The sequence below is a fragment of the Megalopta genalis genome, chromosome 8 (assembly GCF_051020955.1).
Source record: "Megalopta genalis isolate 19385.01 chromosome 8, iyMegGena1_principal, whole genome shotgun sequence".
NCBI classification, from domain to species: domain Eukaryota; kingdom Metazoa; phylum Arthropoda; class Insecta; order Hymenoptera; family Halictidae; genus Megalopta; species Megalopta genalis.
In genome coordinates, this window is record NC_135020.1 from 12514576 (window position 1) to 12531296 (window position 16721).

At 37.9% G+C, this 16721-nt stretch overlaps 1 long non-coding RNA gene across 1 annotated transcript; it reads right to left on the bottom strand.

Moving 5' to 3' along the window:
* Positions 1–5014: 5014 nt before the first annotated feature.
* On the bottom strand, positions 5015–6998 carry LOC117227818 (uncharacterized). The gene is made up of 2 exons (XR_004492147.2): positions 6435–6998; positions 5015–5557 (listed from the first exon to the last, which is right to left on the bottom strand). It is a non-coding gene; the product is annotated as an uncharacterized LOC117227818 (long non-coding RNA).
* Positions 6999–16721: the final 9723 nt, after the last annotated feature.

The following is a 16721-nucleotide window of genomic DNA, read 5'->3' on the forward strand; positions in this document are numbered from 1 at the left end:
AATTGCATCGTTCGCGTTCGAGTTCGCGCTACCGGCACCGAAATCGCGTTGGCTTTCCTCGTCCTGGAACGAGAAATCTCTCCGCCGCACAATTCGACCGACGCCGGTGTCAGTATATCTCTGCTGATCTCGTTACGATTCGCGGCCGGAGCTGTTTTAGATACCGGACTATGTATTTGGGCACTGGTTTCGATCGGTTGCGCAAGGTGATTCGTACCCTGTCGCTAAAAAATGTTAAATTAAGTCGTGAACTTTCGTCGATCCTCGATTTTACAGCGGAAAGGAGGCGAACGAATGCTCGAGCATTACGTGATGTAGGTTAATGCTGGACTGTGAATTAGCATGCGGGATACAAATTTGCTACCTCGGTTGCAACAAACTGCAGCGAACTGGAATTTTGGCCATTTCGTTAACAGGTTCAACGAATCGGAAATAGCGTAGCGATATATATTTTCCGATAATTCTCTGCGCTTTTCCCACGCGGATTTATTCGGAAACGTGCAAAATCTGCGCCTATTAATTTTGATAATAGCAATTACATTTTTTTAAAAAATAGTTGAATAGTTAAATATAATAATATAATAGTAATATATATATATATATATATATATTATAATGTATACATATTATTATTATATATAATAATAATAATATAATATATATAATATAGTAATAATATAATAGGAATATAATAGTTAAATAATTATAATATAAAAAAGTTATCCATTGAATAATAATCTCGGAAGAAGTTATCAGAGATCTCGGAAATTGTAATCTAACTATCGGGAAATTAGCTGAAACGAACGACGAAGCATAAATTGACCGTGAAACTGTTTTTAATTTCTTTTTTCGAGCTTTGAATGATCGAACGTTTCCGAATCTTGTTACGGAAAAAATAAAGAATCTCGAATAAATGGCGTTAAACAAACATAGTTGTCAAATGAAGATCGAAGCGATTAACTTTGAACAATCGATAAAGTTCGTGAAAATAAAAATCTGATTCGAGTGTGAGTCACAGTTTTGCTTAAACGAGTTACGCAATTCCGCGGTGAACCGCGGACTCGGCGCCGGACTGTATGACAATGCGTTATTTTTCTTTTTCAGAACGCCAATTATTTTTAGAAAGGAGCCATAATGCCGTTAATAACATCTCGCTGAAAAGTTTTACGCCACAAAATCTCGCAGCGCTTACAGGTCCTCGAGAAAATTGAACGCGGCTCTTACGCATGATTTATCGCCGTTCCTGGAGATCGCTATCGATCCGCGCGGAAATTTTTTTATGCAATCTTCAGCGAACAACTTTTTTGTTTACGAACGGAACGCGTGATCATGTCCGCGCTCTGCCTCATTTGTTGTTTGCTGAGAGAAAACATTTTTCTATAACCAGGTAACATTCTAGAAGAATACTTTTTAAAATATTATATTGAAATTGTTATTATATTATTAATCATTATATTATTAATTGATTATATTACTAATCATTATGTTATTAACTATTATATTATTAATTATATTATTATTTTAATTAATAATTATTATTATATTAAAAAATTATATATTTATTTTTTAAAATATTATATAATCTTATATTGCGTTTTGTATTGTTCGATCAAATTATAAGAATTGCACTATTTAACTCGATATTACTCGGTGCTATATGCAATTTATAAGATTATACTATACTATTACTATACTATACTATACTATACTTATACTATACTATACACTACCATACTATTTTGTAGATTCCCCTATAACGCGATAACGTGTGATGCGTTTCAAGAATCCGTGTTATATGAAATCTTGTCTCATGGAAATTGTCCTCTTATAATACAAATAATATTTCTAATGTGTATTAACCGGGGTTCGAAAATATTCCGAAAATTGTTCGCGAGCTGCATTGGAATTTATTACACGTTCCAATGAAGACACGTATGTAAATAAAGAATTCTTGAGATTAAAAATTTTAGCTTCGTTTGAATTAATAAAATTTGAAAATGAATTTATTTCTACATCAGGGGAACTGCTATTTTGTTAATTAACATAAGAAAAGTTCTCAAACATTATGGAAGAAGTTTCAAATATTATTTAATGAATATTATAGAACTATTAAATGACTATTCTGGTTATAAACCAAAAATAATAATATTATTGAATAAATATGACATATAATAATTCGGTGTTTTATTTATTTTATAGGGACATTTTTAATAAACGTTCTAAAAGAATATGTTTCCATGAAACTTTTAATGTGCAGATTCCAAAATATCTGTTCCACGAGAAAATTTATTGAAAAAGTTCTCGAATGTTAACATCTATTTTCGTAAAAGTTTCACAGGAACAGATATTTTATTGAACGAAATTTTTACACCCAATTACATTCGACGAAAGAAATAATTTAACAAATTCATTATGCAGCTACAATTAGTCAAGCAAAACCGGAAATACATTGTTATAGCATTGATCGTTAGTCACTGTCCGAACCGTTCAAAGTTACGTTCTAATACTTTCGTTTCAGTGTAATTAGCCATTCAGATTTACATATTTTCATTTTACTATATGTATGACGCGTTGTACGAGAAATCGCGTTATACGGAAGTGTGATCTCATAGATCATAAATCTACGTTAGAAAATTGATATTAATTTATTCCTCATTTTATAAAACATAAATTGAAAATAGTAACAGTTAGATAAAACGAGTGAAATAATTTAGTATAGCCAACAAAAATTAATTTATATTTTGAAAGGCGAGGAATTTAAAGGGAAACCAAAGTAAAAATTATTCATTTATTTATACAATTCAAATTTTTGAACTTCAAGCGAATTTTTATCTCAGCTGATTTTATTCCATTATATATTCTACTACTTTATTATTATTGTCAATTACGTCTTATGTTATTTTATTGTGAACTGATATTGTGATAAACAGGATGAGCAATGCACTGATGTATAATTTCAATCGCGATACTAGTACATAATTAGGATACCGAGCGATGGGCTGAGTCAATAATTCTGTGATAATGATAATTTTAATTCGTGTAACTTATACTGTGCCATATGACCTCAGACCATTTTATTCCATTTTTTTTATCTCTTGCGTTTTACTTACGCACTACTATCAGTATTATTTTACTCTATTCTAGTCTATTATGATCATAGACATTTTTTATTCGTATCTTATTTTATTTTATTTTATTTTATATTATTCGATATTATTTTATTCTCATATTTTCAATCATCGATTCAACACTCTAGTCCATCAATATGGATAATATACTGTCTTAATTCATTACTTCTGCAAGATGTTAGCCTATTTTATTTTACTTTTATTCTATTCTATTTGATCTTAACCTAACTTACATTTATCTTACGTTTCTCATTATTATTCTATTACCTATAGTACTATACCACTATAGTACTTGTATTATCTTAGGTTATCTCATTATGATTCACTTACGTATTTATTCTTATTAACCCTTGTCAAAAATGCTAATGTTGTCGTATCCACCCTCAGGGGAACATAAATTGTTAAATAAATTATTAGTGGCGACATCCGTGTACAAATGCTGAAACAAGTGGACTGTTATTATCACAAACGAGGTATACGAGTGAACCTAGCATCACGAACGAGGTATAGAAGCAGACCTAGCACACACCTTAGGATTCGTACAGACATTGCATCTTATGGGCTTTTCTTTCTCAGCTTTGGAGGGATCTAGAACAAAGCTGTCGGAATATTTAAATATTCGAGCGGATCGAGAAATCCGGTCCGAGTTAGGACTCAGATATTTTTCTTTCGAGCTACTCGATTCTTTCGAATCTCGACATGGATCAAAATTATTCGAGCCGAATATACCCGATTCATGTTTTGCGAGTACATACTCGAACAGCTTTACTCTAGAGCCCCCTTACCATTTCGTGTCGCGATCAGCATTACCGACAGCTCACGAAAACTAGAAACGTTAGCAAGAAGCGAATATCCCGTATATCTCATTTTTACTACGAGTGCTGAATAATATTTGGAAGCATACGATATCGTGTAATCATTTTTGTGAACAGTTGAGCAATTATTTCTACTAATTACATATAATAATTAATGGTGGTACATATATAGCAATAGTTTATATATTTTTTCTTGCAGATGGATATATTTGCAACGTTAATAAATTTATAATTTAATATATTAACACGTTGAATGTCACGAGGGTCACCGGTGACCGGCACTTAACTTGCCGGTGACCCGGTGACCCGCGTGCCCAAATTAATAGAAATATATATATAATTTAAAACAAATGTCAATATCTAAAATTTTGTGTTATTACCATCGTCGATTCAAACAGTGACCCCTGACGCAATTAACATGTCAAACATGGTTATACACTGTAACTTATCTATTGCAGATAATATTTCAACATTATATGTATCACATAAAAGAAAATTCATCGTGACGCCACGGACAATTTCTGTAAAACCGGCGTGGCATTCAACGTGTTAGTGTTGCAAACACCCATCGATGATATAGCATCTCTAATTACATAACTATAAGAAATAATAGCTCCACTGGCCATAGAAATAATTACATTTCATATTGTATCTTTGTAGTACATGTTCCATAAATACTATTTCCATCGTAAAAACATTCGCGCCGTACATTGCCTTCGAATAATATTCAGTTCTCGTAGTAGAAATGAAATATGTAGAATATTCGCTTCTTGCTAACGTGCTTAAGTGCGTGAACTGTCGGTAATACTGAGCGTGACACGGAAATGGTAAGGGAGCTCTGTTGAAATAGAAAAATCCACAACGTGACTATACGGATCCTAAGTCTGAGGTTCTACCAAAGATAGCGTCACCATTTTCTATCAAGACATTCATGAATTACCAACAATTTTATATTTCGCGTTCAGCTTCAGTATTCTCTGAAAAGATGGCGCCTCATAATACCAAAAACGACAAATAGGTGTGTAATTTAACCGATAGAAATGTTTAAATTATAAAATAAATATAAAAGGATTGTAAATATCCTAGAAGGAAGATTATAATATCTACTTCGTTGCTATACATTATTTTCTTCAATTTATCCTGATTTATCATTTCCACAGATTCGACATAATAATACAATTGAACGGTAAAAACAATTATGAGATATAAAAAATATTTGAACCTCGTCGAACAAAGGTAAAAGCCCGGGTGCAATGAGGCAAAAGACAATTGTCTCGCTTAGGCTGCACCGTCAGACGTATATATATGTATACGTATACATGTATGCATGCACGCACTCGCCGAGCTTGAGTTTACAATGACATTCCTTGGGAGGAAACTGGTCTGAAATTGGTCTTGGATTGTTCGGTGTATCGACGTTATCTCTTAGGGAAACGGTTCTCTTTAAAAGGCGACCAAGAAAACGCCTGTTCGCGGTCTAATAGGAGAAACATTCAATCACTTCTGCGTTTGGTCAAATCGAACTTGGAGGTCTGACGAATTAGCAAATTCTTATTCCAATTTTCTCTTTGATCCTTCACTCGCTCAAAATCAATATCTTCTGCATCAATTGCCCTAAAAAAGAAAAATCAGAAACTTATTTCTATTTTAACACTAATACCACCTAGAATGTACATAACAGCGTAACTAATGTATATCGTTTTATAACAATTACAAGATCAGATGTGTTCAAGCTTCGTACAATTTCTATTACAACATATGTTCTAAGAAACATTTTCATAATTTTGGCAACTGCAACCAAGAACGTCAACAATTTCGATGTCAGTCAACAGATTCAGTAGTTCGCGTGTTAATTATTCTAACAAACCGGAAAATAGTACATTGTTGTTCCCGAGTTCGTTTAAATCTGTTTACTTAAATTTGATCATCCCACTTCTGCCACTTCACAAAATCTGTAATCCACTCGACGTAACTATACCTGTGATAGCGCGCGCGAATTGTTGTACGACGGAATATTTATCGGACAAGTTGGAAGCACATTCAAACCATTTTCAACCGGCGATAAAGTTCGATTCGCGATCCACTGCGATCTCGCTGAACACCATCAATTCTTACGCAGCGTATTTAGTAGAGCAACGATATTAAAGTAACCCGATCCACAAACATAATACAGTCAAAACTATCATTCGCTTGTTTCCGCTTGCTGTCGTTTGGCGAGATCCCCGGCTACGTGAATAGTTTGTATATTTTGGTAAAGAGGCTGCGCGCAACGAATTGGCTAAGCGCATCGGAGGAAAATCCTCTGAATGTATCCTGCGTTTCCCCAAAATTTCTACTTTCTTGGCCGGCGGCCCTGATTCGTTCGCCCCGAACCATAGAACACCGCCGAGCGTCTTTCAGAACGAAGAACGTGTGTAATTCGACTAGACGAATCTCGGTGGCCATCGATCGGCCATACGTCAAACGAAAACTGGACCGGAGATCAACGAACCGGAACGTGCCCCAAGTTTCTCCCTGCTGCCGGATCGCGTCCTCCCTCCTTCCGAGCTTTCCTGTGCCCCGGAGCTCCTGCGTTGGCGGCCAGTCGTCCGATGACCTTGAATCTCGCCAGAGGGGCCATGAGTCACGCTGCGGATCTCGTGCTTCCAGGAAAATTTTCCTATGAAACGCGACAATCGATGCGGCGACTCGACAACTTCCTGCACGGGAACACTTGGACGCTTAGAATTTATCTGCGAGCATGAGTCATCGGATCGCGCGGCCGCGCGCGCGCGCGCGCGAGTGCCTCGTTCTTCGTGATCCTTCCACGCTGGAAAGTTTGCCAATCGTCCAGTTCGTCGACGCGTTTCCCTCTATATGGTCCTTCGAACTGAGCCAGAGTTGTGAAAGAGGTTATGTCTCGTGTCCGTATCGCGCGATTTTTTAATCGATTTATCGACTCGATACGAATTTTTACGGCGCGACGCTCGAACCGAGCCCGCACAGACGTCGAACAGAGGGCGCAAAGAAGTCTCGATGATGATAATTTGTTTGGGAGCATGTGCATCTCCGCTGGTCGCGAGATGCAAACGATGGACAGCCATGAGTGACGCGACTGATACGGATATCGATCTCGGGGAGAATGTATATTTTTATAAGGTAGTTTTGTAAAAATAGGATAATGTAAACATTGTAAAATTTAGGATGTAAACCAAAGTTCCTTTTGTAATATATACGCGCGTTACATGTGTTGTACATTATGCATACAAAACGAATAGATATGTGCATATGTATATTGTATATTTTAACAATACATGTATATCCAATGAAAGTAAAATTGCAAGCGTTTCAAAAAAAAGCAGCGCTTGAAAACATAACTAGTTCAACATAAAAGTAACACTACGTTAAGCACAGCGGGGCATTGCGTCAAAATTCGTAGGCCGTACTCTCTCTCTCTCTCTCTCTCTCTCTCTCTCTCTCTCTCTCTCTCTCTCTCTCTCTCTCTTTCTCTTTCTCTCTCTCTCTCTCTTTCTCTCTGACGAATCGTATATTTTATTAATGACTAATTAATAAAGCGTCAACCAACATTTTCACTAAGAAGAAGGTTACTTATAACAATATATTGTACATGTATAATACATACACACTGTACTATACATTATACATTGTATGAATATTGTGTATTAACGTGCACGCTCGAGTTTACTCGAGCGCGCTAAACAGGCGAAACTGTGCACACTCGAGATAATTCGAGCGGCGTTGTATTTTATGCTGCTATAATTTTTCACACTCGAATATAATCGAGAATTGAAAATACGAATGTGAAAGCAAAGAAAAAAGATCGTTTTATTGATATTTATCGTTAACATGGGCTATATAACGCTTATTTATTCAAGAATAAAATATAGCCTTTTTCCATGGAACAAAAGCGCAGTATATCAAAATTCCACCGCATCGATGTTTCACCAACACCAAAAAAAGAATCGCCCACAAGATATTGCGCTGTGTGTTGTGCTAAAAGAGATAGCAAAGGGAAAAGGAAAAGAAAAGAGAGTCGTTACATGTGTAAATAGTTGCAATGTCGGGCTATGTGCTGCACCTTGTTTCGAAATATATCACACAAAAGAAAATTTTGATTAATTTTATAAATACTAGTATTGTTATTATTTATGCTTTAAAAGTATGAATAAATATTTTTACTGATAATAATGTTTATTCTGAAATGGGAATTCGAAAAGAAAGATAAAAAAAAGTCGACGTGCGTGTAACATTACAATATTCGACTATTTTCTGCAATGTTGTCAAAATCCAAAATTGCAATAAAAATTTTGATTATTTTTGTATTTTTGTAATTTTCTTGCCAAGACAACGTTCTAAATTGTGCTTTTTTACATTTAAAAAAATTGATCTTTTTTGGCCGGCCTTTTTCCAAAAAAACTGTTCATTAAGGGGTTAATGGTGTAACAGTATAGTTAAGAGTGACGGGAGTTATTGGTATGGAGCTCTGCGAAGGGCAGAGAGAAAGAGAGAGAAAGAGAGGGAGAGAGATAAGAGCGACATTCCTCTCGAGTAATCGGCGATTAGAGAACGGCAATGGCATTTAATACCCATACAGGTTCATTAAAAACAGATCCGCGTTTCCTTTTCATATTCCCATTGTAATCTCATCGGCGGAACATCCTAACAGCTTCTCGAACGTCCGTTTTACACGCGTCCGCTTGTTACGACTCCTTTCCACATGATTGACAACCGTCGATAATCGTTTCTTCATTTAATTATGTCGGTAACACGTGTTTGATTTCGAGGCATCTGATCTCCATAATCTTTTTTCCGTAATTACCACTGTCTCTAACGTTCAGCGTTACATGCTTATTGCGTGAGATTATCTTCTTAACCTCAATTGCAATACGATTTCTTGCGCGGCTACGTTCATTAGCGCGTATTCGTTTTTTATTGTTTTTTTTTCCTGACAGAACGAGGCAATTTCCCTTTCTTCAGTGTCGTTATTTACTTTTGTTTTTAGGACTTTGATAACGAAAGAATCAAATTTTGTTTCGATCTCTGGAAAAAATTAGTATTACGTTCGCATTTAGTAGGTTATGTTCGAACACTTCATGACGAGTTTGACTCGTTACAGCGCGAGGGGTCTCTCAGGGCACAAAATCATTGCCATTGTGGAATCTTTGATCTCTCTCTCTCTCTCTCTCTCTCTCTCTCTCTCTCTCTCTCTCTCTCTCTCTCTCTCTCCGGCTATCTTGTCTTTTCAATGGTACTTGATAGATCGGAATAATTCATTTCTAATTTATTGATTCTTTTACAGTGATCACAATAGTAAAAATATTCTCATAGCAATATATAAAATATTCTTATATAATTATACATAAGCAATATTAAAATATATAAAATATTCTCAAATTTTAAAAATCAAAATTTTCTGCATTAATTACAGGAACCTGAAGCGAAATGAGATCTTGTCGAATATGACTCCGGAATTCTTGATTTTCCCCTTCTAACGTTCAAACCTTCCTCTTTCTGTCATAAATGCACAAAAACCTGCAATCCAATCGTACAGTCTCGTCCAACAATGTGCAATTAACGCGGCATAACATTATAGTGACACTGTTACGTCCCCCCCCCCCCCCCCCCACACACACACACAATAATTCTTATCAACGAATAGGATCTCACGTTGGATGAAAAGACCAATGCAAATCACTGGAGCTGAAAGTTTGACGAACCATAAAAAGAGGGATCCGCTACACCCGTTGTCCATTCAATGAATAGGACTCGGAGAAAAGAGACACAGTCCTTCTCGTGTTTCCTCAGGTGTAAGAACGCGTGCGTGATGTATGTGTACGTGTATGTGTGTGTGTGTGTGTGTGTGTATGTGGAATGTGAGTCAGCCAGGTAAAGACGCCCGGCGAAAAGGAAGAAAGGGGGCCAAAGAAAAACGATCAACATTCCCGGTGCAACCCCATGAGTCACCGGGTCGTCATCCCCGGTTAGCTACCTGCCGCCACCTGTTGCATCTACTTTCTAGGTCGCGTTCACTTTTCAATCCGTTTCGCGCCGGCCACTTTCCACCTTGCGCAATTTCCAATTTCCGTTTCTACGTCCAATCGTCATCGCCATCGTTCCAACTACTTCCATCGTGCTGTAACTACTCTGAAAATTATTTCAAAATTGTTGTAGGATAGTTCAAAGGAGACCCTTGCACACCTTTCTCGACCTTGTGCACCATTTAGAGCAATTTGTCTCTGCGGTAATGAAATTTTTCTTATTGTACTTTTTAATACAGCATGTTGTATTAAATTTTCTATTGTATTTTTGTAGCATAATAAATTATATATTAAATTTATTAAATATAGATTAAATTATATAGAGGCTGTCCCAAAAATGTCCCGCAATCCGAAAGTGGCGGCTTCCTCGGGTCATTCGAAGCAACTTTTTTCTTTACAAACATTTTCTCCGAAGCACCGTTAACGAGTTATTAACGAAAAACAATTACCAATGAGAGGCGAGCTCAGCTGGCGCGAGGCGACCGAGCCAATGAGTGGAACTGGGCTTCGCGCGCTAGTTGGCTGGGCCGCCTCGCGTCAGCCGTACTCGATTCTTATTGGTCACTGTTTTTCGTTAACAACTCGTTAACGGTGCCTCGGAGAACATTTTTGTAAAGGAAGAAGTTGCTTCAAATTATCTGAGGAACCCGCCATTTCCGGATTGCGAGACATTTTTGGGATACCCTGTATATTATAATATAAAAATTATATTTTATAATTTAATACTGTACTTTTTAACACAATAACAATTTTAATACAATAATATCGTAATTTGTAATACAATTGAATAATGATAATAATAAAATGCAAGAATATTGAACGAGTTCCTTGTACCAAAAATCTTGACTTCTTTCAAAGTTTACATCGATAAATTCGATTCGGTGGAACTTTTATGGTTGCCAAGTCCATGCGTCGATAGATTTCGTAAGCATCGTGCTGCGCAAACAGAAATTACGAAACGATTGATCAAACGAATCGAACAATTAGATCGTATTGTTCGACGAGATTTAACAAAAAATTATCCATCTATCTACTAAATCCCGACTACGGATAATAAATTTGTCGAAATTGCTACGATAAGGTACGAATGTGTTCTCTCAATTTAACGAGACTGTTGCGCAACGATTTTCGCGGAAGACTCGATCGGAATGAGAGAAACAACGCGCTATACGCAACCGAACGTGCTCCACGAGTTCCGAGAAAATTTCATTCAAGATCGGTGCACGATTTACGGCGAACCTGCGCGCGCGGACAGTTCCGGTTTCTCGCGATGATTCACGACACGAATTCCACCGGTAGACACGCGGTTCATTCAAGAAATCGGTTCTTCCAGGAACCGATCGAGCCTCGCGCCGTTTCCCCTCGTTCCCCGGCCGTTCGATCGCGGGAACGGGGAACCGAGCCGCTCGAATTGCTAGTTAACCCTTTTAGCACCGAGCGAAAGAAGCGTACCTAGGCGAAGAATACCGGGCCGAATCGGCGAATTTGTAGAGGTTTGCGAAAATGCTCGTAAAAACCAAAGTAGGCGTGATATTTACGAAATTCAAAATGCAGCATATTGCGAAAGGAATGGAGAATAAATCAATACCAATGAAGTTTCGATATTTGTTAAAAATCATAAGAATAACATAAGTATAAGACAATAAAAATCGTACAAAGTAATTTCTCTTTTTCAAAACGTAATTGCACATAGACAAAATCAACATGTTCAGAAATTGGTACGTAAAAAATAAATCGAAATATTCTATTGGTTTGGATATGTTCGGTGGCAAATGTTTAGGGCCGGGTATTTCCAAAAATAACGGGCGCGGGATATATATATATATATCAACATTTACTTTCCTGAAATTCGTGAAAGATTCACTCTGGCATATACAGACCCTCGGCACGAAACAACATAAGATATAACAAAAAGTTGATCTAATAAACATTTTTTCACTTGTGTTGCATCGAATATGAACCATTTTAACACTTTATGAAGTTATACTTAAACACAGATCTTTTGTGATGAGTATAATAAGGCTCTAACAGAGGCGCAACGATATATCGTCGTTGGTATTTTTGGCGAGTGCACCGAACGACGATATATCGTCGTTCGGTGCTAAAAGGGTTAAACACGCGGTTAAATAAATGATAACGACGCCGATAACGTTGTTTGATTTCACGCGGAATAAATATTAGTCCATCGAGATTGCATTACTTCTCGATCGCTGTTTCATTAGCCGGACTAAGAATTTCTCCCCGGAATCTCTTCGATTTACGCGGTTCGTTTTTTTTTTTTTTTAAAAAAAAAGAGAAATCGTTTCTTCCGGGAAATCGTTGTTCCAAGAAAAAGAAAAAACTTCCAAGATCGGGGAATCGAAGCGGACAGCGTTTCTTCCCGTTCTCGAATGTTTAATTACGAAAAACGATGAACCGAAGCACTCGACTCGCTAGCTAAACCGCGCGCGGTTCAACAAATGATAACGATAACGACGTTTGCCTTCGTTCAAAGTAAATATTTAGCCGAGGCGTACAGAACCAAGTAACAACTTCCACTTCCTCTACCCCGCGAAAGAACCGCTGCACGGCGACGGATTATTATAGTTGCCGGATTAGTTCGTCGAAATTTGAGTTCCGGTTTCGCTCGATTGGCCGCCGCGCGTTCTCGGAAACAAATTCCCGGCCGGATTGATCCGATCAATATAAAGCCCGGCTGCCGCCGCTTTCCTTTCGGATAGATTGCTGGATATTATAAGATTAATTGCAGACTGCTGGTCGCCTCTCTTTGCGATCCGCGCGCGAGTGATTCGTACCTGTAGGTATGCCCGCGCGCGTAGCCGTGCACAGATAGGCGAACGGTGGTACGTTAGTCACGTACGCCAATTGTGTAAACAACGTTCCAGCGGAGACTGTATGTTTTTCGAAAATATTTAAACGGTATCTAGTTACCGTTCTCGAATATCAATCGCGGATCGTTCGAAGTTGAAACATCGAACGGTCTTGTCTCTCGTCCGAAAGAGACAAAATGTCCGGTCGAAAGCGTTTTCTTTGCTTAGGACGTTTTCAATTCCATTGTCGTCGTTCTGCTCGAGACTGTGGAACGAAATTCGTGGCCTTGTTACGGTTGTACGTTGTTCGTTAGACGCGAAGCGATTTCTATGAATTTTGATTTTATTGTAATTGCAATTTTGATTCGATTATGCCCGGGCGATTCCGTTTTGCTGGGATAGAAAATGTTCTTTACTAACGTACTTTTGGAATTCTATAGTTAGAATGGATTATAAACCTTAAAATATTATAAATATACAGGCGGCTTCCTCCGGTCATTCGAAGCAACTTTTTCCTTTACAAAAATGTTCTCCGAGGCACCGTTAACGAGTTATTAACGAAAAACGGTGACCAATGAGAGGCGAGCTCGGCTGGCGCGAGGCGACCGAGCCAATGAGCGGAACTGGGCTTCGCGCGCTGGTTGGCTGGGCCGCCTCGCGTCAGCCGTACTCGATTCTTATTGGTTATTGTTTTTTGTTAATAACTCGTTAACGGTGCCTCGGAGAACATTTTTGTAAAGGAAGAAGCTGCTTCAAATGATCTGAGGAACCCGTATATTTATTTATAATATATAAATTAAACATGAATTGAATTAAAATTTATATAAATCAAATCAAATATAAATTAATATTTTCTATTAATCTGTTGAAATGATCAGCTGATTCTGCTGGAACCAATAGGAGGATTAGCGTTGATATTAGCGGAGAAATTAAGAAGTTGGAAAGTTTGATTGCTTACACGATATTTAAAAGTAGGTGTAAATTTAACATTTGAGGAGTTTCATGCATTTACATTATATTTATCTCGTATTTTAAATAAATGCATCGAACTAAAGATTAATCGTATAGAAATTATAATTTCCACTCTACTATTTGGGAAGAGTGGATACGATTATTCGAGCCTTGAGCCTCATTGTCATAGTTATCGATTGTCAACAACTATCAAAAATAATCATACCACTTCTTCCCAAATTGTCCACTTTTGTTTCCAAGCTGAATGTCAATTAGGGAGAATTTACGGTACCTAGTTATAGAAACAGCTTATCCTTCCTATGACTTTTCGTATAAATAAGGTTATGTCAACCTCTCTTTTCTATTTAAAACAGAAAATTGGTTACTCAAATAATAATATATATATAATATAATAATAATATAATAATAATACACAAAAATTAGCATATATCTACGCGCGGCTACCATTTTTTTAAAAAACACCGCCCGTCTCGATGAGAGTTAACGTACGAGAATGCCCGAATCGGAATTAGAACCAAAGAAACTGCCAAGCGGCGAGATTCAGTTTACACAGAGAGGTTTTTATAGGGCAGTTTTAAAAGTCTAGAACAAACGCGCGCGATCGAAATGGCTAGTAAAACAATGAGTTTAAAGCCAGGTCGTAATACCGGGTCTGGCCTCCGTCGAATAAAGCTGGTATCGCGAGAAACAACCTTACGCGGCAAAATATAATCTCGTGACGTAGAATGATAGAGTTACAAGAGATATCGATACTACGATATCGCGATTCGGTACGCGAGAGATAAGATTTCGTTCGGTCGGAAGAGGGGCGCGGGTGGCGGCGAGGGGGACGGGGGGGGGGAGAGTGGAACGATGGAATGCAGCACCGGCGATGTCCTTTAACGGTTAAAAAACTCGTTATCTGTCCCTGTTGCGAACGGAACGTCGCTCTTTATCGGGACACGGCCAATTCGTTATCGTTATCAACAACAAGATTTCGCGGTAGTTGTAATCAACGATTGCACGGCGGCCTCGTTTCCCGCGGAACGGTTCCACCGTTCGCTAACGACTAACGATGCCTTCGAAGACATTAACCCTTTGCAGTCGAAGCTGTTTGAATTCGAAATCCAAAACATGATTTCTGATCTACAGTATTTCTATTTTATATAATTTATTGCGATTTATGCATATGAAATTGGGCCTATTGCAGCAAGTACAATGCAATTTTAATAGTTTTTTAACCCGAGAAAGATAACCTACGTCGCAGAGGCGCCTGCGAAGACTGTTGATTTTTGTTAATTTTTCATAGAGGTCTAGTGATTTAAGTTTAAAATTACTTAAAATATAAAAAAATATAATATAAATGCATTTTATTTTTACAATAATGCCAAACCTTTAAAATGACTAGATTAACTTAAATAAATATCCATTGTTAGTATAAAATTGACGCCTTAGAAAAGCATGCGCCTCTGAAGCGTATGGTTATCTTTTACGTACGTTGTCATATGGTTGTCTTTCTAGGGTTAAATATATAAACGAGTCCGATGCTCTCAGAATGATTTTGAAAAATAGTATACCAATTTTTAGTGGCGCCTCAGAGTCGCCATTCGAGTGCAAAGGGTTAATATGTGCACCGCGTTCGCATATACATAAAATACCTTACACCACGTGTGCACAGATCCGGAGATTACACGTAGATGGTATAACAGCGATCCGGAGTGTTGCTTTCACCGTTTGCCGATCGACAAATGATCGCGATCGTACCTTGAAAAACCATCGCGTTTCTATCGCGCGTAATTATTGCGACACTCGAATCGGCCGCCGAGCAAATATAATACATGTACGCGTCTCGGCAGCTGCGAAATAATCGCGATAACTTCGACGATCCCTGTTGCCGCGTCGTATCATTTCGAGCGCTCGTTCGTTCAGTCCGTGAGAAATCTTGCATACTCCCGAATATGCCCTTAACCCTTAAATGCATATCGTTGCCAATTGTCTACATTCCAGTTCCACTGAATTTTATTCGAAAACCTGAGCATGTGCGTTTCCGGGCACACGTTTGATAACAATAGACAATAGGCCGTGTGTGTGAAATAAAAGACTTGACGTTACTTTTGGCGAGTTACTACTGTGATCAAAAAGTAAGGTGAAATTGTCATTTAAAACTCCCGGACATTAGGAAGGCAGGCAATTGTTTTTTTCCTAGGTTGGTAGGACTGTCTATAACAATTGCCAAGCGTCTGTTTGTTCAAAGGTTTAATTATCTCCGAGTTACACGTGTTTTAGTAAACGACCAAAAGTGAATTTTTCGATTTTTACAATGGGTGATTTTGTTGAGCAAAGAACTTGCATCAAATTTTGTTTGCGGAACGAATATTCTTGTGCGGACACGTTGAAAATGTTGCGGAAGGCCTTTGGTGATCAAACTATGGCACAAAAAAACGTTTATAAGTGGTACAACGAGTTCAAAGCGGGCCGAGAACGCGTTGAAGACGAACCGCGCTCTGGACGACCATCAACGTCTACCGACGAGGGCCACGTCCAAAAAATCGAAGATTTGGTGCTTGAAAATCGTCGATTGACAATAAGAGACCTCGCTGATAGTGTTGGAATATCATTTGGCTCAGTCCAAACCATTTTGAAGGATGTTTTGTGTCTCAAACGCGTCAAGTCTCGATTGGTGCCATGTCATACTGCATTGGTTCTTCGCGACTTTTTTGCCAAAAACTCGACTCATATCGTTCCGCAACTACCGTATTCGCCTGATTTGGCTCCGTGCGACTTCTGGTTATTCAGCAAACTCAAAAAGCCAATGCGGGGACGCCGTTTTGACACGATTGAGGAGATAAAAACCGAATCGAAGAAGGTCTTGAAGACTATACCGGAAAAAGACTATTCCGACTGTTTCGAGGACTGGAAAAAGCGTCGGAAACAGTGCGTTTTATCGGACGGGGATTACTTTGAAGGGGATGAAATTGA